Raw genomic sequence first — 24713 nt, forward strand, 5'->3', positions numbered from 1 at the left:
GTTAAAGAATGGCAGTAGTAGTAGTAGTAGATGTTCATGGCCACAATGATTATGAGATAGTCATTGTTAGCCCGTGCCCCACAGGAATGCCTAGACTGTCACACCCTGTTGGAGGGGAAATGGGGATTGAGCATCATTCTTATAACTCAGCTTTGGGCATTTAACCCTCGCCGGCACAGGCCATTTTGCGTCCTTCGACGGCACAAGGGGGGGGGGGGTTGTTACGACCCCCCCTCGCGTTTGGCCCCTGATCGAGCTAGAGCTTCGCGGAAAAAACGAGCGTGTTGCCCGTCACGAGAGGAAGCCGATGATACCCAATTTTAAGGTCCTAGGTCATCAGGTGACCTTCCAGGTCAGGTCAATGACCCGAAAACCGAGAAAATCGGGACCTGTCAGAAAGTCGTAAAGTGTGGCTGCTGTGTGGTTTTCCGGGGTGCTGATCACGAATATCGTGTTAGTTTTGATCAGAGATTATGTCTTTAAGCATTTAGACCAGGTCGGGTCAGGTCAGGTCAGGTCAACCGGTAGGGGTCGTGACGGGTATTCGTAATACATGTCAACCGCCTCTGACAGCTTCGTAACATGTTACGAAGGCACCAAAACTACTTCGTAAATGTTCAAATGGTTGCTAAATTCGAATTCAGCTCCAAAAACTAGCCAAGAAACATGTTAAACTCGAAAGAGTGAACCGAGGTCACCCGAGGTCACCAAAGGTCAATGACCTGACCTGACCTTCAGGTGACCTTAACACCCACCTTAATGTATGGGAGCAACATCAAATCACATGTTTGAACGTTTGAAACCACGAAAAGCTTGCAAACGCGCGGCTAATGCGAGCCGACATACGCCGAATCGCGATTCCGGTCAAACATGGTCTCGGAAAAGAGGTCACAGGTCAAAGGTCATTGGGGTCAGGGTCATGAAATTTTCAGGGTTGGTGTAAAATTGATCAATGCGAGGGTACTAAAAGTTTCGTCGCGATCGGCCGCTTTTTACGCGAGTTATTCGCGAAAAACCTTAGGGGGGTTGCATCACCCCCCCCCCCCCCCTCCTGTGCCGGCGAGGTTTAAGTGGTATTCGAAGTAGCGTCAAAAGTAGCAAAAAGAAAAACAAAATAATTCAGCCAATTTTAGATCGGGTCAGAGCCAGAGGTCATGTCACCAGAGGTCATCGATGGTAAAATTTTGCTTGGACAGGGTGCGTTGCGCGCACCGGTGCATTGGGTTTCTAATTTCCATGGAAACATCAACAGACTCGGAAGCTCGCAACGCTAGCGTGGAGCCGAATTCATATCAACCGCCGCAACAATGCAGCAGTGCAGCGCAGCGTGCTGCAGCGCGGGGCTGTGAAACACCGCCCAGGGCTATCCATGTGTCAGGGCAGTCCAACCCACGTGATGGGCTCGGCCCCAGCGGAGCATGAGGTTCAGGACTCCCGCCCAGGCCCCCTGTCTCCCCCTAATTCCTGTCATCCTTCCCACTCTGAAATCGACCGAAAGAGCCTAACCTAACACAAAAATCAACTCGCTATGTGTGTCGTCTGAATAATATTGTCAGATTTAATTAAGGTCAACGGCTTAGCATGTAAATAACAACAACTGCCACCATCGGTATTATGAGAAAACCAATTGCTTTTCCACAAACACTTAAAAGTTTTTAGCTTAAAACTTGCATGAAATCAATTTTACCAGCCTCGTGTTCCTCTAATCAAAACGCTTCGAATGAATCAAAAGTTTGTCTTTAAAGGTCATTTGAAAAATTTGACCTATGTTCAAGGACATGACCTGACCAGAAATGGCCATGATGCATAGCAGGATATTAGATCCGTATCGTGGAACTTTACAAACACTTCAGATGATTTCATAACTTAAGCATGTCTATCAAAAATAATTATTACATGGCTCATATGTAAGCTGGGTGTATGATCATGCTTACGAGTATGTTGAACGCAACTGATAATGTTCTGTTGGCCACAATTTCTATGTTTAATTTATCCTCATGGATTTCATATTTCTATTAATGACACCTTGACGATGTCGAGAAAAAAGGCTCAGGAGATTTAACAGCCTGAGATACATTCAGTATAAGGAAGGGTCAAGGGTGCTAGATTCCTTCCGTCCTCGCTATCCTCAGGAAAACCAATCCGCATCGCCCCTAGCCCGGCAGTTGCTGGGGTATTTCGCCACCCACCGTTTGCTGGGGGGGGGGGGGGCGTTAAACGCCCCCAGCCGATAACTCGAGAACCAATAGGCGCAGCGAAACGCACGAGGCGGCAAACGAAAGAACGCGACGAGACGCTTCAGATGAGTACTTTAAAGTTGAATTTTGAGGTCACAGGTCGGGTCAAGGTCAGGTCAAATACCTGAAGTCGGGCTTTCAGTAACATGGACTTCAGGACTTCGCAATGGGCGCCTCTCGTCACAAACTCTGTCAAAATGGTGCACAATCCATCATATAAGGCCTACAAGAGTGCCAGCTCCATGTAGGGGTCAGTCAAGCATAGGTCAGGGTCAAGGTCAGGTCAACCGGGTAGGCACATATCCCCGAAAATCAAAACTGATATTCGCAGCCTGTGACACATGTTTTATGGGTAATTTGGGGCGTGGAACACGATGGTGGCATTCATTTTATCATATGTGTACGTGTGTGGCTCAAAAAGTTCAATTTAAGAAATGCATGTATCATGGTCGTAAAGTAGTCACGAGAAATTGCCAAGATTCAGTTCAAGATTTTGGAAAATGCGGAACGATAATCAATAATCGAAGATAGCCATTTGATTGTTCATGGTATTGGCAGTCTAATGGCGTTTACGGCATGTCTGTATGTCTATTCTGTGATTTTATATGAATTTTTGAACATATGCCGTTTTTGGTCGAAAACTCAGAAATCATGACGTCACTAAAACCTCGATATCTCAAAAATTTACCAACCGATTTTTTTGAAACTTTGTCACAATACATTTCAATCGATTCTCTACAGGTACCCAAAATTTGGCGCGCCTGCGGCGCGCCGTTTTTATGCTATGGCCTGGCAAAAAAGTGGGGGCGTTTAACGCCCCCCCCCCCCCAGCAACTCGCGGGCTAGTCTCCATACTTCCCTCTCTGGACTGGAGTTCATCCCACCAGCCAGCCTGTAGTTGATGTCGGATCCATTCCAGGACACATAATCCTCTTCGGGTGACCGTTTGGGAGACGGCTGGACCGTCCCGACAGGGCAATCGTCCCACGGGAACAGTCTCGCTTCCGCAGATTACTGACTGTCGCTGGTTCGCACAACCCAATTACTACACCAGAGCATAATTGTCATAGCTCTGCAAGGGCCTTTTCAGACCGAAAAAGATGGCTCCCAAAGAAAAAAAATTCTCATTCAGTATTGCATCTCATCAAGCACCACATGTTTTCAGAGTGTTTATTATGCGTTCCGTCCAAAAAAAGTGCAGTTCAATTTTCTCCCATTGACTTGAGCTATCTCAAAATTGACCCGGCCTTTCTGTCAACAATGTCAAACTTGCAAAGTAAACGTTTCAAATACATACACTGTTGCCATTAAAATCGCTGGAAGTTATAAAGCGATCGGTTAGTCGGTGTATTTAGATATGATGAGCACAGGAACTTTCCTTGAGGTAAGGTCACTTGACGTGGCCTGGTGTTATGACCTTGAATTGAAAGACTTGGGCGGGAAAAAAATGGGTCATTTCAAGTCTTAAAATGCTAGATTTTAACAATAATTGCAAGCACTATCCCGGCCAGACAGTGAGTGAGAAGGGAGCGATTCCCCAACCCCATGTTTAGCTTCTATAATTGAGCCTAGCTGCTAGAGCCTCGCGGAAAAAAACGACCGCTTACGTCGTTACGTGACGCAGCGACTGGTACCCCATTTTAAAATAGCAGTGACCTCTTAGGGTAGGTCAAGGGCTCCAAGGCATTGGATCGGTTTTTGGTAAATAACTTCGCAAAAATGGTCGCATTATCGTCATTTCGATACAATCGTGTTTTCTGTTCTCAGACGCGCCGATTTATATGCTTTTTGTTTAGGTGAAGCAATGTAGGATGTTAACTCATCACAGGTCAATCATCACAGGATTAACAGGTCAATGTCATGTTAGGGCAACACAGGTCACGAAGCTATTGAAAGGAGGACATGTCACATAACATTTGATTCGGCAAGTCTTGCAAAGTCCATTGATGGCTGTCCCGACTGGCTAGCTCATTTTCATCGGGAGTTATTGACGAAGCACTCCTGTCTCCTATGACCCTAGTGACGTCATAAATGACGTCACGCAAGGTGAACAATGCAAAAGTGAAGCATTAGACCTTGCCAAGAATGTATGAAGTCACGATTTCATGTGCTTGAGGTATAGTTTCAGATCATTTCCGACGCCAAATTAACAGTTTCCATATTTCCCCATTACGCTTATATGACACTAAGTGCATTGCGGATTGCATCAATTTATAACCGATAACCGTGCAGAGGTTTACTTAAGACGTCATAGTGAAGTGACTTGACATGAAAACGTGGTTGATGTCAAATGATCCGCCTTGAATCAAATGTAAGGCATATGAAATGTCAGCCTTCTATCATCAGTGTGCTTTGAGCTACCGCAAAAAAATATGATGTTGGCGGCATCCACCCCTTCTTCTCGGCCGGCGAGGGCTAAACCTCGCTTCGAATTATTGCAGATAATAATGCGACCGAAAACAATGCATTTATCTGTGTCTAGAACGGCCGCTGACTTGTTGGACAAGATCCCCAATCTTAGTTCGCTAGATGGGAATAAAATACTCGGTTTGTGATGCATATATACCCCTCGATTTGCCCTCGCGCTAAGTCTATTCTAATCATCACTGTCGCTTTTTATCCGATATAATATCGCCGCTAAACTGGTTGTTTTGTTTGCTTGCTTGCTTGCGTTGAATGGTCATTACGGATTATTGAAGGGTTATGATAAAATAGGAATGGGGCGGGAGGATATGCACTGCAGGTGTTTAATTTAGATCCAAAGGCATCATTTCCGACATCGTGCAGAGTCGCTATCTTCCCCTCCTCTGCACTGCGGCATCTCTGCGCCCCACACACGGCGTCCTCACTCCACGGCCGGCCGCCGCCAACTGACCCACTCGCCGGGCGCCGCGACCTGACCCGTGTCGCTGCCGCGGCCTGCGCAATAGGGTCGGGGCTGGAATCCGGGGGTTCGGCCGGCCGGCCGCCTCTGGAGCGGGGGACTTTTTTAGTAGACCTACTGTACATTCCATAGCGTAAATGTAACCTTCATACTGTTCGTTTAGAAACAACCTCATCACCATATCATAAGATTCTCCGAATAAGGCATATCGAAAAGAGTTCCACGGTTCCAATACCATCGTGTGGACTAGTGAATAAGGCGCCGAATCCATAACACTAACTCGGTGACAGAGAATTGTTAAAAAAAAACACTCATTTATTTTAAATTGCGTTTAAGTTGCATCCGACCTCCCGGCAAGTTGGTTAGAGCTGCGAAATTTCGAATTTCGATCGTTAGAACCCGGTTTCTAATCGCTCCGACGCGACGCAATGATACCCGAGACTATGCCGAGACTAAGCCTCCCCCTATGGATCCCCCCTAAGAGACTTCTAGTTACTGCTAACGTGAAGTGAATAGGCTGAGGTTTATGGTGGGAGTAGCAGGTTTGTGACGCCCCAGTGAAATAAATGCCGCCTTTCAACACCGATAGGAGCCCGAAATGAATGAATACAGGCAATCAACGCTGGTAGGTGTCCCAGCGAAATGAATGATCTACTACCATCCAGAGGTGCCCCCATTTCAAAGTAATACGACGGCGACGCCTCCACACCGATAGGGGCCCATCCCAGGGGAACGGAATAAATGCCGCCCCCTCATTGCCGGGCGCCCCAGGAGAATGAATGTTACACATCAACACCAATATGCCTCCCAGTGAAATGAATTATGAATGTCGCCTTTCGACGCCGGTAGGCGCCCCAGACACCAGTGGATTTACTGCCGCCTTAAAACACCGATAGGCACCTCAGTGAAGCGAATGCCGGCCTATACCACCGATAAGCGCCCCGGATGAATAAATACCACCCGTCAACGCCGATAGGCGCCTCAGTGAAATTAATGCCGCCCCAATCTCCGATAGGCGCCCCAGGTGATACATGTCGCCCATCAACACCAACGGGCGCCCCATTGAAATGAATCCCGCCCTTCAACACTGGCAGACGCCCCAGTGGAATGAATGCCGCCCCACAATGCCGATGGCCGTCCCTGCACTGGAAAATCAGTTTCGCCCCTATACAGGCGCCCATAGAAGTTTGCAGAGTGCTATTCCTGGTCATAATCATCTCCCCAGTAAAAAAAAAACGCAAAATACGCCCTAGCACTAGGGGTGTAACCGCCCATACGGACAGTGCAATTTTACAGGCCCCAATCTCGGACCTCCCTTAACATTCATATGTTGTAAACGGCAAACCGCCCCCGATAAATGTGCCCCCACAAACTAATTTCCTCTCGCATATCGGCCATCAGGCGCCCCTTTTTGTCGCATGGAGCCTGCAACGCTATAAGCCCTCATATGTTCGTGTTGGCGTTCGGAGGCTATCGCCTTCAAAGACGTCTCCATAAATGTTTCTTTTTCGTCCCACACACAGGCGCCCCTCTTTCGCATGCAGGCGCCCCTCTTCCGCATGGCGCGCTTCTCGAGTGGCTGCGCCCTCCTAGCCTTTATCGCCTGGCAAGATTATATTCGACAGGGTCGGCAGCATCTGCCTTTGTTTCAGATAAGGATGCCCTCCACTCTTCAGCATATCAAAAGATACTTTTCCCACGTCATTGCCACCATCTTCGTGTCACAAGTGCCTTTATCAGTTGCGGTGTCGCACTGCTCAGCTTTATGGCTGCCGCACCTCTTAACCTCCTGCCTCCTCTACAGATTTTCGAGGCGCCCCTTTCCATAGCTTTAGGGTGCAGCTGCCCCCCTTGCCCCCCTGCTTCCGCCGCCACTGGGGCCGACGGGTTCACTGGGGTCGAAACCAACGAGCGTTGCGGCGCTGAGGACCGAATGAACTCCGCCAATATAGACGCCATTGCAGCACAGCCTTCAATAGGGCAAAACAAACCGTTCTAGCCGAGACGTTTGCAGCTAAGTGTATATTGAAGTTTATATCACATCTTGAGAACATTCGCAAAGTTAATTTGTCGAGGAGTTTAACGACATGGAGTGTATTGTATTGTATTATTGTATTGTATTACACATCATGAAGCACTTCCACACAGTTATGTGGCTATTCCGTGCCCCGTTGTCAATATGATTAAACGAATGATCATTGTGGTCATCACAAGCACGCACACGAGCACACACAATCACACACACGCATACATGCACGCTTTGCAGTCATACACAGGTAAGATATGCAAGCTCAAATGACCAGCCAGATTCTCTACATTTCTAGCCTATTCCACTCCGTTGCCTCCCTAGCAGATGTAGCCGCAGCTCCTTTTTAAACTGGGCTCCTGTTCGACATCGTATCGCGGCTGGCAAATCGTTGTATGCGACTACAATATGGTACAGGAAGCGGCGCCTGCCCGACTCGGACCGAATCGCCGGCGTGATAAGGTGGTCGGCGTTACGGGTGATACGCTGGTGGACGTCCCTGCGTGTGACCAGGCCACCAGCAATACATTCGGGTTGCGATGACAGCAGCATCCGTTTCAGCAGGGCGAGGCCGTGATAGAGGTACATGTTCTCGGCAGTAAGCCAGTCCAGTTGATAAAGTACATCGCTAATGTGCGCAGATTTCCTCCGTCCCGATAAAACGCGTGCGGCAAAGTTTAACACTTTTTGAATACGCTTCATCTGACTGCTGCCGCACACACCATAAACCACCAGACAGTATAAAAGGCGTGAGATGACGAGGCCCTGAATGAGTGTCAGCAGGGTGGACTGAGGCAGACTGTGCCTGCTGTGGCTCAGTCCGCACAACATTCCGGTACATCGCTGCACTACATTGTCCACATGAGGGGTAAAAGTCATGTGCTGGTCAAATGTGACACCCAGGTTGAGGACAGTGGCGGAAGCGGCGACATCGGCATCCATGAATTTAATGTTGACTGGTCCGAGACGTTGAATATTTTGACGCGAGCCAAGAATGATAAACTGTGTTTTCTGTGCATTGATTTTGATGCCATTTTTGCTGAACCACCGAGAGAGCAAAGCCAGGTTGTGCACTGAAAAAAATTTTTACTCAGGCCAGGCATTACTCAGTAATAACTCATGAAGAAACTCAGTGAATACGATAGTGGTGCTCACTTATTGGCTGATCCAACTCACATCACCAGGGTGACTTCGTTATGCGTGAGTTCTGAGTGCTTAGTTTCGTGAATTCGAACTGAGTCGGAAATGAGTTTTGCTTGGGCAAATCTAGTTTCCTGCGCAATGCATGAGTTCTCGCGAATTCACGTGCAGTTGTGCGTGAGGTACCCCCGGCTTGAAGATGCGCGCATGCGCGGCAGGGTGAGTTTCCTGCGTGATGCGTGAGTTCGCGTGATGAGTATTATAGCCGTTGCGTTCGAAAACCGCGGCGCGCGCTTCAGTCCGTTGTGGCGCGGTGACTCGCGTAGTTCACGTTGAATTGTTGAGGCTATTGTGAAATTGTGCAGGAGAGTGCAGGAGCGGGGAAGGCGTGCAGCGAAGGATGGGACGGGTAAGTTATCTGTGAAGAGCTCGGTGGTTGTCGATGAAGCTTTTATCAATCGCATGCGCCGCGGAGAACAGGGAGGTGAACTGATGGTCGAGCAGACATTCCCCGCCGGCGTCAGGAGGTCGGTGCCAACCGTGAACGGCGGAGCAGATCGATCGAGAAACTGAGGGATACCTACCCGGCATAGTTCGAAAAAGAAGAGGTGAGTTATGCTATATTTAAATTAAAAAAAACATGTTTGTGGGATAATGTTGTCCTTATCCTAAAAGAACGTTCATTTGACCCTTTTTACTTCTTTAAACAAGAACTCCGTCACGACCCGATGTTTTTTTTTGGGGGGGGGGGGGGCGAAGGTTGTTTGAAGTCGATTCTTTCCATGCAGCATCCATAGGCACAATGTTAAAAATGTAAAATATTGGGGGACACGTCCCCCGTACCCTTCCCTCCCCCCCCCCCCCCCCCCCCCCCGGTGGTGGAGCCCATGATCTTAATTCCGCTCGCTGAACCGTTTAAGATTCTTTTGTCTCGTTTGTGCTTATTATTTTTCCACTGTTATTATTTTTTCCGACTGTTTTTTTTTTAATGCCTACACACATATTTTCGTACACTATTCGATTTCAGCGAGCATTTTCAACCTTCCTTACATATTAGATTATTAGATACCGCGGCGAGACGCGTTTGGACGTGACATAATTATTTCCATTACTGTTAAGTATAACACATTTTATGTGATTGTTTCAAGCTGATTTTAATATTGGACGCCCATGGAAGTGTTTTGCGAGACTAAAACCCGTCTGTTAAGGTGACCATCCCACCTTGACCAATGACCCGCGCTGTGCTGGGTGGCGTTTTACGCCCCCCACCCCGCCCCCTCAGGTTTTTCGCGAATATCTAAGAACGGCGGCGCGAAGCGCCACCATTTTCGGCACACCTGCTCATACATTTTTTTCTGCATATGAAGAAATTTTAGACCCAGGTCGTTCAAGGTCAGGTCACGTCAAATGACTTAACATCAGAAAAATTTCAATGGTCGCTGACGATCGCACCGTTCGCAACGTGCCATGGAAACCGTTCGATATTTTTGTCATTTTCGCTCAGGGAATTCACCGCTCGATTTCACACCAGTTTGAGGTAAAATGTCAAAAAAATATCGAACGGATTTCATTTTATAGCGTTTTTGATACTGTCCCATCACCATGTCTCAAGTATCAACCTTACGGCATGTATAAAATATATTTGCTAGTGCAATAAAACACCTCATATGTGTTCAGCTTGACGGTTTGGATCGACTGATATGCAACATGACCTGGTCAGGTCAACCTGAGGTCAAATTTTAAATATGGCCTTTCAAGGTATAATTATAGTTCATTCGTCCCGACGAGAGGAACACTATGCTAACGGCAAAATAAATGTCGTGACTCTTGAGTGGAAAGTATTACAGAAAACATTTTGGTAAAAACGGCTTTTTTAGAGTTTTTGCTCTCTGGAGGCTTAATTGTTGACCTGAGGTCAAATCTGAGATCAAACGCCAGCAAAAAAAAAAAAAAACGTCGAAAGGGCTTTTGATTGCATTTTTCCGCGGGCAGCTCTTTTGGTTCCGAGTTAAGCACCAGTTTTTCGAAAATATTGAAATAAGCAAAATTTGGCCTTTCCTGACCTCTGGTGACCTGGCACTTGACTTGACCTTAAAATTACCCAAGTATTTCCTTAAATATCTTTAATGCTTTTTCGAAAGCCGCTTACTGCGTGTCGCTACGTGGCCCAACCCCAACAGCCGAGTTAGAAGAGGGGACGTGAAGACGACCCCCTCCCCCCCCCCCAGTACATCACGGTAAACTCAGAGCACCAGCACGGCGCGGTTTAACATTAATTTTGAGCTGAAGTAACTTGATAACTTTTGATATTTCAATCAACTTGCATGCCCTATAACTTCCGTTTCTCTTACTGGCAAAAGAAAATCTGACTTTTTTATTGTGTTTTCAGGGAACGGCCCATTGAGCCTCCTCTGCATCTTGGCGGAGAAGGCGTCAGTGGTGGCGTACACGGGTGACGAAAATTTGGATCACCCCTATCATAACAAGTCCGAAGAAAACGAACGGTGCCGCCTCATCGTGGAGCGAACGGAAGTCTTGTGGGGATCCATGGTTTGGAAGGGAGTCTTTTGCTGTGGGCGACGGCGCACTTTGTGCTCAGTCAACAAACGGCGCACAAAGTGCGAAACACGCTGTGGTTTGTGTGTATCCATGTGCTCCACACACCATTCAATGCTGAGCGCCAGCCACCTGTAGCCGCGAAGACTGAGGTCGAGAAGCTGGCAAAAGAGTGAAGCTGAGCTGACGTGGAGTCGATCCCCCCCCCCCCCCCCGACGCAGTTTGGCGTGTGTCAGAATTGAAATACAGCGCAATGCGACCGTTTCTACAAACATGTATTTCTTGTAAGGGCTGGGGCGAATAGTGCAAGACTAGACGTTGGTCGGGCATGGTATAATACAGATATGTATGCTGGTTTTGGGCAATGATTCGTTATATATTGGCCAATCCCAATATATAGACTAGCTGCCTGGTAGTGGCTGTTGTATCAGCATCATGCATGCATATTGCATAATGCTGATGCGGCAGCTGTTATCATGGGCGGCGAGCCTATACATTGGCTTGAGCCAATATAAAACGAATCAGATCAGCCGTTTCAGGCGGCGCCTGAGTAACACCCGGGTATCGTATGAGTTATCGACGTGAGTACGTCCTGAGTACAGCCCTAGTTTTCACTGAATAACCGATGAGTTCCAACTGAGTTATGGCCGTACTACCACCTGAGTTATACATTAGTACCAGCTGAGTTACATGTGAGTTACTTCCTAGTTTTTCATGAGTAATGACTTACTAATACCTGAGTTTGGCCTGAGTTGTCTGAGTAGGACATGAGTTACGCATGAGTACTTACTGAGTTTTATCTGAGTTTTACCATCGGACAAAATGGCAACTCACTTTGTTACTCACATGATACTCACTTGCAATGAGTTTTGCCCGAGTTTTACCTGCGTTCCGCCCTGAGTTTTACCTGAGTACGCGGATTTAGAGTGAGTTTTACCATTGGACAAAATGGCAACTCAGTCATTACTCAGAAAAGTGAGTAAAAAAATTTTCAGTGTGTTCCATTTGCTGCACCAGGGAGCCGATGTCGCCGATCCCACCAGAGACCGCCACCTGAGTGTCGTCCGCATATTGCACCACGTGCGCGCCGTCCGTGTACAGAGGTAAATCGTTCGCGTAAATCGAGAATAGCAGAGGCCCGAGCGCGGAACCCTGATACGTACCAATGTGGTTCGGAAGCACAGCTGACGTCACGCTTCCACCCAAGTTATCCTGTATTTGAACTTGCTGGTAGTGGCCGTCGAGATAACTAGTGAACCAGCGTGTATCTACCCCATAGAGTTCAAGTTTTCGGAGCAAAGAGTCATGCGGTATTACATCAAAGCACTTCGAACAGTCGAGGAGGCACAAAAGCGTGATTTTGCTGCGGTCCATGGCAGTAAACACATGGTCGGTAACAGATAAAAGTGCTGTGTCAGTCGAATGGTAGGACCTGAAACCATGCTGATTTGACGAGAACAGGTGATGAGCCGTGAAGAAGTAAAACAGTTGCTCGTAGACAACACGTTCGACTATCTTTGCTATTGTGGGTAAGATAGAGATGGGCCGGTAGTTAGTTGTGTCTGTGGACTTGGACGACTTTTGAATCGGATGAACGAGAGCTAGTTTCCATGAGCCTGGAACATGTTGTGACACGAGGCTACTGTTGACTATATGTGTAAGAACATGACAAAGTGATGGCAGACCTATCTTGATAAAACGTATACAAAGTCCGTCGGCGCCACACGCAGCAGAGTTACGCATCCGGGAGATAACACGGCACAGGTCGTCTGGCGAGATGGGCGCCACCTGGAACCGGCCGGTGGCCACCCGAGGTAGGCGGACCGGCAGCTCTGGCCCGGACGTGTCCACCTGACGGGCCGTATCGGGACCAACACTCACAAAGTAGCGGTTGAGCGCGTCTGCGTCCGCGCTGGGGGTGGATCGTGTCGGCCGTTTCGACCCGATGACAGGCCGGACCACGCGCCACATACCGCTCGGTCCCGCCTCACGCAGCCGCCGATCCAGCTCCTCACGGGTGTCCCGCCGAATCGCCGACCGTACCTGTCGGTTTAGGCACTTGTAGCTGTCATCGCGTGCTCTGAGAGCCGCACGTCGTCTCGCCATTAGGTCTCTGGTGTCACTGGTAGTAAAAGGCGCTGTCGGGTTAAACACTTTGCGCCGCTTGATAGGTGCTACAGTGTCAAGTAAGGGTCGTGTCACAGCTAAAAAGTAGTCCCACTGCACCTCTGGGTTATCACTGGTGAACACCGGGCTCCAGTCCACCGCAGCCAACAGCCGGTTCACTTCGTCCCTGTCCAACCGCGACCAGCAGCGCGCCGTCACTGCACTCTCCCGTGGCCTGTAGTTGGGTAGAGGCAGGAGCGCGCGGGTCCAGTTGTGCGGGCTGTAGGTACAGTTCAGTGTGCCGGCCCGGGCCGCGCCGTGGGTGGTGCAGATCAGGTCTATTGTTGAGCCGGACGATGGATAGGTGGGGCCGGTCACGTGCTGCTTGAAGGAGTAGGCGGTCAGCAGCTGACGCAGTCTGGTGCTAGCGGTCGTGTCACCGCTGATGTTAATGTTGAGGTCCCCGGCTATCACGATCGGCCCACTGTGACGGGTCAGCACGTGCTGGATCTGCTCCTCCAGCTCGTCCAGGTCAGCCGACACCTGGGCCTGGGTCTGTACCGGCGGCCGGTACGCCGCGCAGACCATCACTCGGTGGGAGCCGGCTCGGAGCTGCACCCAGAGCGACTCCAGCTTAGAGCCGGCCACAGGTGGGCCGGGCCGCTCCATGGTAGTCAGCTCGAGCGACTCCCTGGCTGCTATGGCTACGCCGCCGTATCCTCTGTTGTCGGGTCGGTCTCGCCGGACAAGCTGGTAGCCAGGGATGGGCACAAGTCGGTTGGGTGAAGTGGCTACCAGATGATAACTGCGCTCGCCGCTCGATAAGGCGCACGGCTGGACCGAGTTCTGCATCATTCATCTTCATTATTGCTCAGTTTGTATATGCGATAGCGCCAATTAGGAAAGCCAGCAAAACATCCAGCCGACAAGTATCTTATGTAGACATTTCAGCCTTTTAATTCCAAGAAGGTAGCACGTGATATGAAACTATGCAGTAGGCTTTCAAATTATATTGTTATACATTCGCTCCATTGAATGTATGATCGATGATCGGCCACCAGTCCCGGCGGCGGCGCCTGGGCGGTAAGATAAGGCGGTCGTGCAGTTGCGGCAGCCGTGTCGAAGTTCCGCCTCCTCCGCAGTACTCGTGACAGCCGCGGGCAGCTGCAGCGACTCCACCTCCGGGAGATGTGAGCACCGCCCTCTGGAGAGAGAGAGAGAGAGTGGGGGAGGAGAGGGAGAGGGGCGGGGAGAGGGAAGAGAGGGAGGGAGAAAAGGATAGTCGGGCAAGTTCTCTTCTGGAAGAGATGTGAAGAAGCCGAAAGTGAATGAGGGAGGGATGGACGGTAAACTGGTAAGTTAAGTGTGAGAAAAGATGGAGAGGGATGGAGGGAGGGAGAGAGAGAGAGAGTGTGTGTGAGAGAGAGAGAGAGAGAGAGAGAGAGAGAGAGAGAGAGAGAGAGAGAGAAAGATAGAGAGGATAATCAATAGTGATAGCGACGGATCAAGGAGGCCCAGGAGGACGTTTATAGCGACATTCCTTGTCATCCTACATCCGCCAGTGCTCCCGTTCAGTACCAATACCACTGCCGTCTTCACCGTACCCTGTCGGCCTGAGTTCGACACGGTCAGTGAGTCGCTAAAACGCCTGACAGCCAGTACCCAGCGCCCGACAAACTGGGCCATGTCTGTACGTACGCTGCCAGAATACCGAGGAAGGTGTGATTTATATCGCTCCCGGCTCCGAGTGACTTCACTGAGAGCGTGGATGGTGTTATGCTACACCGGCTGCGGCAAACGGCTCCAATCGTGACTGCCCCAGGTGGCCGGTTAATGGTGCCTTTATCGGATAATGGGCGAGCCCTCGGCCGGCTCCATCAGGTAATGGGCGAACACTGGTTTGGCTGCCGGCCCGGGCCGACGCCGCGATCACCACGGGCTGGTATCCAGCTGGGGGTGAGGACGCAGCTGCTGTCGAGGGGGATGCGTTGGAGTGAGAGTGTTGAAAGAGGTTGGACGAGCTAGTTGGGCCATTTCGGGAGTTCCGTACATGAGGACCACCGACCCGCGCTGTGGTGGTTGGGATTGATGCGCTCGGGTGTCGGAGAAAAGGTAGGCAATACAAACGTTAAGCCGGTTGTTGAAGCAAAAGAGCAGGAAACTGATGTGTACTTCACAGCGAACGCTCGCAATGGGTGCAGTGTGGACTTCCTCCTTGCAGTCAGACGTTGATGAGCTTCAGCAGCTCATGCACCCTGCTAACGGCCTGTGACTGTAGTCTTTGGTGGGCGAGCGTGTGCTGTGCAAATGCCATTCTCCCACCTAACAAGGTCGAGAGAATTATCACTGCAGCGAAAACGAGCTCGCTAGTTGCGTTACAAGAGCCGACAACAAACTACTAAACGACCGGCGGTCGTAACACCAAGATAGCCGGATAACACGAGAGCCTCGTACCGCTGCCGCTGCTGTCACCTAGTGGGCTGTCGCTGAACTAGAGTCTCCAGCGATCGTCAGTAGAGAAGTCATAGAGCCAATGATTCCCGTTGTGGGAATGCATCACCAGACCCGAGACCAGGGCCTCCTCTAACATGTTAACTGGGGGGGCCGCGGCCCCCCCAGTGATGCCGCTGGCCCCCCCAGTGGAGCTGAAATCGCGTCACTGGGGGGCCACGCAGTTTAGCAAATCACATAGAAAAACGAGGAAATTTCACTATAAGCTTACCAAACAAGCAATCCAGACTATCTCCACGATCACCACGTTACTATGTAATTTTAGTTTCCTTATATCGTTGGTTTCTTATCTACAGGATTTTTTACAGCTTCGCTCTTGGATCCGCCTAGGATGAGCCACGGAGTGAGGTCAGACATTGCAGATTTTATAATCGAACGCCGACTGAAGCCCGAACGGGACATCACTTTGGGAAGGAAACAGCCCGAACGGTCGCCCTCTATAGTCTCAATCAGTCAAGCACTTACGGTTCAACACGGAGAAGTATTATGTTTTTTTCGGGAGACGGGTTTATTCCTGAAGAGAAATTTTTATACGGTCAAATAGATTTTTTATACGGTCAAATAAGATTGCGGCTGAGCTTTATAGCACGATATAAAGTTTTTTCCCCCAGTGTTTGGGACTAGCAGCGATAAGCCCTCTCACTTATTGAGGGGTATGATAGACCCCACCCCTAGGTTTTTTTTTGCTAATAACTCGCATAAAAAGTGGCCCAGCGTGGCAAAAGTTTTAGTAGGTATTCTCGTGATCACTTCAATTCTACACATTTCCTGAAAATGTAATTACCCTGTTCCCTAACCCTCATTCTCATTGACCTGCGGCCTGTTTCTTGAGTCATTTTCAGGCAAGTAGCTTTGTAGGAAATCGATATCTACACTCTCTGTATGCCCTCACACTCTAGTCTGCGGTCGGTTAGATCCCTTACGAACTGCTGTGCCGTTTAATACTTTTTTAATAAAGGCATTTTGTTTCATTTTCGGAAAGCCGGAAATTTTCGTCGATTTCGGACGCTGCGGGGGATATTTACCCCAAATGTCACCCTGTCCGTGCCGGCCTGGATCCACCGGTATAGGGTCAGGTGGCCCACTATTTCTTTATTAAAAAAAAAATAATGGCATCAGGGCTGTGACGAAAAATAAGTGGCCTAAATCCGATGAGAAAACCGGATTTGGGGGTACCCTAGGTTTGGCTTCTGAGCCTCTGCCCCCCCCCCCCCCCAGTGAAAATTCCTTAGAGGAGGCCCTGCCCGAGACCGTGAAAAAAATGGTTAAATCACTTAAATCTCAGGCCTCAGCACGTTCAATGGGTTACAGTCGCCAGATAAAGGTAGTTTACAAATTCATTACGAGGTCGAAGAGTACTGAAAGACTAAATTAAAAACAGTCGTGGTTTAAAAAAGCAATTTGTGAAAACATGAAACATCTCCTATACCAAGTTTCGTTCCCGAGCTCATTCTAAACCCAAATAACCTGTATAAATGTCACGAAAGTAGGCCGTGCCAAGTGGCTCTTGTTTTCCGCACTTTTTCACCCAATACCGGAGACGGCGCGGCGGCGGGCGGCCGGACAGCCGGCGAACAAAGGCACCGGTCGGCCGGTCGGTGCTCCGGGCCAGCCGTGGGACACGCCGCCACAGCGCCGGTAAAAAACAAACGCCTCCAGCCGAGGAATGACTGATGAAGGACCGGATAATGCGGCCCAAACTACCGGGCCGACGCGCAAAGAACAGCCGCCGCACAAACGCTATTGACGCAATGGACGTACCTAAATGGGTGTGACTTAGTCCGATTTCAGGGCTAAGCAATAGCATGAACATTGAACAGTGAGCAATTTAAGTCAAATTGTCATCACTTATTAATAGTCGCTACTAGCGACTGTGATTAGTCCTGTGAACAGGCCAGGACAGGTTCATTTATGATCGTTTATTCGTGGCAGACGCGAGCGTCGCATTACGTCATGCCGCTAATGCCAGCTGGTAAATGCATTCTTGTTGCATGTATAGACGTAACCTTAGAGAATGTTTGTCGAACTGATTCGGTGCAATATAACGATTTCCGTTTCACTAGATATCATGTCAAGGGTCTTGTTGACCAATTCACAAAGAAAATCCTTATCACACATCGCGCAGAACAATCAAACGTTTGTTTTGTGACGGATATAACGTAGCAGTGCCAGCAGTGGTGGCCGAAGTGATTGTCTCTCAGAGGTGATCTACGATGTTTGAAATAAGAATACGATATAAATTTAACTGCGTCCATCCACAGTGGCACACTGATACAATAGATTCGAAACGCTATCAAGGATAATGGAGCAAGACCTATTCCCTGAATGTTAACTTTGGATGGGTTATCTGTTTAAACAACACATGCGAGCTAATCGCCAAACAAATGGCTATCCGATTCAGGCTTCTCTAGATAAGCCTTTACGAGCTGCTAGGCTGCACTGGAACTAAGTTATTGAGGCCCTCCGAGCCATTCTACCGATCATTACGACTAATAGCTGAGCGTCTGACACTGCTGTGAGTGCTGACACGTTCACTCGAATGCAGTAAATTATCCTGGACAGTTAGCACTCATTGGGCATTCTGAAACCGAGCTCGTCCACTTTGAGAGCACCAATTTGTAACCCAACCCAACCCGGTCTTATCATCCCGCTCCAGTGAATGCCGTAATATGGCGAAGTTGCAGAGATTCTTACATGAAAGTCTCAGCAATGCCACCCACAACAGCGTTGAGCCCACAATGCATGTCAAGACAGCGTATTATCGCTCATATCATGTCAGTTTTGTAACTGCATACTTCAGTGACGCCACTTCCCGGAAAAACACTGACTGCTCGACCGCGTACCTTCTGAGAATGCCTTCTGAGAGCGGTACGCCGATAGAGCACGGCAGGAAGAGCAGGCGAGCCAGTCAGGTTCGTTCGACATACAGTGGAAACGGCTGGATGACCGTTCATCCATATGTTATTCCGCCACGTCTGAGAGGGATGACACAGTATCGGTGATGAAATGCGAACTTATTGCGAGTCGCGCTGCGTTCTACACAGCGTTGTTTCCAACAAAACAAGTGACGTAATTTATCTGTTGTGGTATGTCCGAGATATGGCAAAGCGCAATCTTCACAGCGCGATAAGAACGTAAGACTAGAAAGTGTTCAGGTTATGCATTACACGCCATTCAATCAGGCAATAGAGCCGAGGCCGTTCTACTTGCAATTTATAATATCGAGTGCTGAAAGCGTATGACTAAATCAAATCAATCATGCGAGCATGTGATGCTCTGACATATAATTACGCCTCATGCCGACAAGGTATGATGATAGGTTTGATACTATATTCTGGCAGCCACCCGATATTCGATAATCGTTCTATTTAACGATACCGACAGCTGCCATACGACCATTAGCCAGCTGTCGGTCTAACGCACACTGAATACCAATGGTACTGAGCATAGAGAGCGGTCAGACATTCACAAACTCACACCTCCTCGCCGACAGAGGCGCACCCAGGTAACGCATGTGAGGGGGAAATGACAGAACGGACACTAAACGCTAGTGTGTGTGTGGGGGGGGGGGACAGAACAGAAGCTGGGCACGATTTGGACGCAGAAAATTCTGCACTGACATTTGGGAGCCAACCCCTCAGCTGGCCTTCAGATTTAGCATTTACAGGTTTTGGTACGTTTTCCAGACAGTTATGAGGCGTTATGGCGTTATGATTAAGAGACAGCAGTGGCAGTAACTGCAGCGGTACAGGAAACTGCAGCGGCGGCGATCGCCCGGCGCACCCTGCCATCGGCGGCCCCGTATATCGTCACTCATTAGTTCCGGGTTTGGGTACTCCCATTAGGGCATCCACAGCTGCGCCGGCTAATGGATGCGATCAGCGTGCCGTGCGGCAGCTGTGAATCCTTCAGGTGTGGTGTATCCTGCATTTGGATACAACACGTGTAGTGTACCGACTGGCAGCACACACCTCTTTGTAGTCTGCAGTGACCGTTCTGATTATAACACGGACAGTTTGAAGATTGGAAATCCGGGCAAATGCGGATTGTGTTTGGAAATATCAAACAAAGGCAAACTTATCGTATAATCAGACTTATACTCATAAGTAAAAGCGATAAAGTGTAAAATGTGATGACTAATGGAAGTTAATGGGCCATTTCGCAATCCATATGATTAAATGTAATTGTTCCTTGAACAGGGCTTGGGCTTCCCATCCGCCCTCAATGACATTCTGTTACTGCCCCCTAGCCACGTCTCATGATGTCCCTCTCGTTTCACCCCATCCGTCGACCCCGCCGCTCTGTGTCACACTGGGTCCCGTCGACCGGTGACCGGCCTGCTCAGGTCGATAGCCGGGCGACCGGCCAGCATGTGAGCAGTGCGGACTCCACTAACCACCGCCGACCGTCACATAAAGACCTCAGTCACAATGATATGTGGGTCGTGCACAATGGGTGGAATAGCTGTGAAGTGAATGTGAAGATTGTGTGTGAATAGCATCAAAACGGTGACTGGTGAGTGATGTAGTTTGCTATTGTTCCGGAGATTCTCGACTGGTTCTGAAGAGAGAACCTAACCGGCGATTCTGCGGAATCGGATGATGCGCAGCTGCTGTAAGGGCTGAGGAGTTGGGATCGATAAATTATGAGCCGAGGTTACCTCCGGTCCTGGCAGCGCTCATGTTTATAAATGAGACACTCCTTGTCGCTACAGCGGCAATAACACGGAGACCGAGATCAATCAGCGCGACCGGAGGCGGGCCCGCCTGCAAATGAAATGAGACAGCGCCACGGGACCAGTGGCCGGCTAAACACGCCCGATTTACACTGCAACGGGGGCAGACGGCACCGGCTCAGCCGAGTGCCAGGGGAGACGGTGTGATATTCTGAGCACACGCTTCAGACGGGGTAAGGTGACATTTATGATAAAAGCGAACAGCAACGTGATCTCCGGTATCGATGATGGCTCATAAAAACACCAAGTGGGCGAGATGTCACAACAGAGCGAATGTTAGCGCTGTACTTACAACTGCACACGGAATTCAAATCAGCATAATGCATTCAGCACCACTCTATAGAACGAGTTTGAACGTCTATCCATCACCGCGGCAATGTGCAGTTGTCGGCCCGGACGTCTGTTACACGCTGCAAAATAGCACCACGTCGTGCCGTGCTAGCCTGTTGTTGGTGTGTACCAATGGCACCAATATGCATTATACACCAGTCAGCGTCGTTACGAGTTATTCCCCGCTACCTCATGCCCTTCTGTCACCCACCGCTCCAGGTGATGATAACCCCACGTGTCCGCACAGGCTCGGCGTACTCGGATTGGCACGTGGAGCTCGCTCTCCCTGGATGGGCGGCACGGTGTCGAGGTGTTCGCTGTCCGCCGAGGGTGGCTCAGGGACCACCCGCTGTATCAGCCATCCTCCCCTTCCTCTACCCCTACTCTCCTCCCTTCCCGTCCATCGGGTTCGGGGTTTGTGGGGGAGGGAAACCGGACGGTGGACCGCGGAGAATCCGGCACTAATCAACCCGCCGGGTAAACGTTACAGCAGATACTTGGCTGTGCTATCCACAAGTTCCAGCAAAAGGGAAGCAGCGTTCCATGGTATGTCGAGAAAGTCTGGAATGAGATCTGATGACCTCATTGAAAACATGCCTTTGTTAACAGTTCGTATGCTGTCGTTGGTTGTTCTTTTTCCACGTCACTGATTCAGCAGAAGAAGGCTGTGATAACAGTGGGGCCTCTATCAGATACCTAACCACGTCTCTGCTGACCGGTCGTCCCACGATCATTACGAACAAAACCGAGACGACAGCCACAAATTCCCGCCTCCCTCCCTCCCCCTCCCCTCTCCGATGTCACGGTCCGGCGCCGGGGACGAGAGCCGCCGACCGCAGCGCCCCTGGCGGCGGCCTCACACAACTCGGGGACCGGAGCGGAGCGGGCGGCTGGGCCACGTTCCGGAGGTAAACAGGCTCGACACCGACCGCCGCCCCCGGCGCGCCGTCGACACGCGGGGCGATCGACGACCGACGATGCGGGCCGCACGTGTGCGTCGGAGTCGACGGCCGACGGCGGGGGAGGGATACGGACACCGCCGGATGGGAGTGTGGGCTGCCGATGGGCGCGTGTGCAAGACGGCAATCACGGGTGGAGAATTGTGCTGGACTGGGGGTGCTCGAGCTCTCCCAATTCCACGCCGGCTTGGCTTTGGAGCCGCGGCCGGGCGGCGCGGGTCAAGGTCACCGCTAGGCGGCGGCGGATTTGCTGCGCCCGAGCACCCCCAGCTGGTCACAATTCTCCACCTATGACGTCGGCAATGAAGTAAAAAGAGACAGAGGAAACAGAGTTGTCATTTCGTAAGTGAAGACATTTATATGAATTCGCTATGGCACACATTCGGCGATTCATTGGTGCAGCCAATGATAAGTTGACGCTGCATTACACACCGTGAAATGCAGCATCCGTTATGTCGCCTCGCTCCCAGAGACCGCAGCGCCGCGTGAAAGGCGTGAAAACTAATGTGACGCTCACGTGCATATGGAGTGCTGGAACTAAAACCGCAAAATGCACATCACGTTAAGATACATCGACGTCATCAATTAAAGCAGCAGTAGTGTCTTACAAGTTGCAAATAGCGCTGAGGGTATTAACCCCATCAGTTTCGTCGCTAGAAACGTTTAACGGTTGTGTAGGCTAAAACCAACCGTCTTGGTGGGGTTTCTGTTTTAATGTCGACCCGCCGTTCCAACTCCACTGCTCTCCGTTGGAGAGTCTTCGCCAAAGAGCAGTTAGGTACTTCGCTGCCACTCTGTCCTCCGCGCTCTCCTTCCGGCTTCCACCCTATCGGTTTTCCGACGGGAACTGACTGCCTGACGCCGTCAGCCTATATATCGCAGAGTGGAAGCGGGTGACCAAATACAAATACTGCAGGAAAAGGAAATGGAGTGGAATCGTCCGGACAAACCAGGATGAAAATAAGCGACATTGGTGACTAGATCGGATGGAAACAATTAATGTGGTCTGGAGGAAACGAAGGGTATTTATTAGGCATCACCGTACCTAACATACGTTCTACAGCGTATTTATGTTGACATAAAATCGCCTCAATCTTCGCATCATTGCAATGATGAATGATGGACATGTTCATGGGAGTGAAGAATTGGTAAGATAGCAACGATAGATTCGTGTTCCTGATCTCTTTGGGAATTACATTTTTGCAGCATGTAATGCACACATCCGGGACGTCACAATAACACCCATAGCTAAACCCGGCAATGGCACGCACGCACTGACTATCTTAAACGATTTTTTTTTATTTCAGGCATAAAGCAGCTAACCCTCCACACGTGTGCAAACCCTCCAACCGTGTGCAAAAACCAACTAACATTTAAAAAATCACAGGAATGTGATGAGCATTGTGATGCAAACAAATCTCCTAGCCAACACTATTATCTCATCAAATACCGCTTCATCCCAGTAGCCAATCGATCGAGCTCCGCTCAGCCTCCGCTAAAACATCCCATCTTCTTTTGATCAGCTTCAGAAAGAGAGGCAATTATTTGATCGATTTGCTCGCGGGGTTTGGCCGGCGGCGGCGGCCTGTCACAGGCAGTGTTCGATAACACGGCTCGAGTCATTCAATTCGGTCGCCATGACGACGAGCTCACGCTATATTCGTTTGAGTAACGCTTGGCTGGCAGCTTTTCACCGGCACCATGATTGGTTCCGATTAGTTATCGCGGTCTTCACAAACATGCCCACTCTCTCTCTCTCTCTCCCCCCCCCCCCGGGCCGCCGTTCTGTTTGCCCCATTCCTCGCTCGCTGACGCTCCGCAGACACGTGACAGGCACCCCTCCCCTCCTCTCGCCTCGCCTCCCTCTCCCCTCGCTAAGCGCTCCCTCCGGCGGTCCCCTTCCGCCGTTCAGTGGGACCCATCCCTCCGCTTCTCCCGGCCGCGCCATCCAGCCTTTGTAAACGGGACCAGTTATGAGGAGGAAACGCAAAGTGCAGTGGCAGTTTCACAGCCGAATGGATGGAATGATTATAGAGAGAGGCAAGTATGGTGCACGGAAAGTTAGGAGGCATTCAGTTGTTGAAAGCCTTCATTATCAAAAGACCTAGCAAAAAAAAAAAAAACGTCGTCAAACAAAGCAAACATTATGCCTCTGCCGACAAAATAAAATAATCAAATTAGCCTGCTGTTGAACTGCTGTTGTTCCTTGACCTTTCCTTCCCTATGTTGAGCAGTGACATGTGTTAGGTCAGGTGTGGGCGTCCCATCAGTTCACCCCACTGCGGGTGACCTTTGGCCCGGCATCCTGCTGCTGCCAGGTCACAGGCCAGCCACCAGACGCCACCACCGGCTGCGTGCCGCCGCACACCGCCCGCGGCTGATGACGCCGCCGCCGCCGGACCCCCCGGCTGCACGCGAGACCCGTCCCCCTCCCAGCAGAGTCCCCGCGGACGACAAAAGGCCACCACCGGCCAGGTGCCCCGCATACACTGGAATACAGCAGCGAACTTTCAGCTGCCCGAGATTCATATCAAATAGCAAGTCATCCAATAGATTTTCCAACGAGCAGAGCCACTGGCACACTGCCTTGGTGCAGCCCTGCTTCTCATGAAGCGATCAGTCCCAGTGCCATTGAAAATAAACTCGGCGCCGCCTCTGAGCCAGGCGCGCAGGCCGGCCGGGTCCGGTCGGATCAGCGCGGTTAATCGACGCCCGGCTGGTGTTTTGACACGCCACACAACCACTCGGCGACCGATCGGACGGCCTCTCGACATCGAGCGGCCGGCACGGCACGACCGCCAGCTCGGCTTTCACCGCGGCCGCCGCCGATCACGATCCGCCACACGGCCCGGTACACGAGCGCTCCGGGTCCGGACTCACCCAGCTGAATCCTGAATCCCACAGATAAACTCAGGACTTACCCTTCTGAAGTCCTGGATCGTGCAGATAAAGTACGGCTGATCCTTCTGCTGGCTTTCGATGTAGACGGAATCTGAAACGGACAGAAAAGGGTAGGTTAGTTTGACATGAAAAACATGGGTCAAACGAGTTGGAAACACAGGTCAAAACGGTCGAATAACAGGTCGAATGGCGCGGGAACAGAGGTCCAGCGGGTCGAGAGGGCGGCCCTCCGGTCGAACTATGCTCCGCCCCTGTCGTGTGGGACAGATTGTCGGCATATAGGTCGACGAAGCGCGGCGCCGTCCCGGCTGGCAGCCGCCACACGTC

At 50.4% G+C, this 24713-nt stretch overlaps 1 protein-coding gene across 1 annotated transcript in view; it reads right to left on the reverse strand.

The window, feature by feature from the left end:
- LOC122368452 (arginine-glutamic acid dipeptide repeats protein-like) overlaps nucleotides 1-24484 on the reverse strand; it is a 38164-nt gene extending 13680 nt beyond the window's left edge. Inside the window, exon 1 of the mRNA XM_043342386.1 lies at nucleotides 24407-24484. The gene's annotated coding sequence lies outside the window, so the exon portion shown is untranslated. The remainder of the gene's footprint in view (nucleotides 1-24406) is intronic.
- Between the last annotated feature and the right edge of the window lie 229 nt (nucleotides 24485-24713).

This window comes from Amphibalanus amphitrite, unplaced genomic scaffold (genome assembly GCF_019059575.1).
Source record: "Amphibalanus amphitrite isolate SeventyFive unplaced genomic scaffold, NRLGWU_Aamphi_draft 000948F_arrow, whole genome shotgun sequence".
Lineage (NCBI taxonomy): Eukaryota > Metazoa > Arthropoda > Thecostraca > Balanomorpha > Balanidae > Amphibalanus > Amphibalanus amphitrite.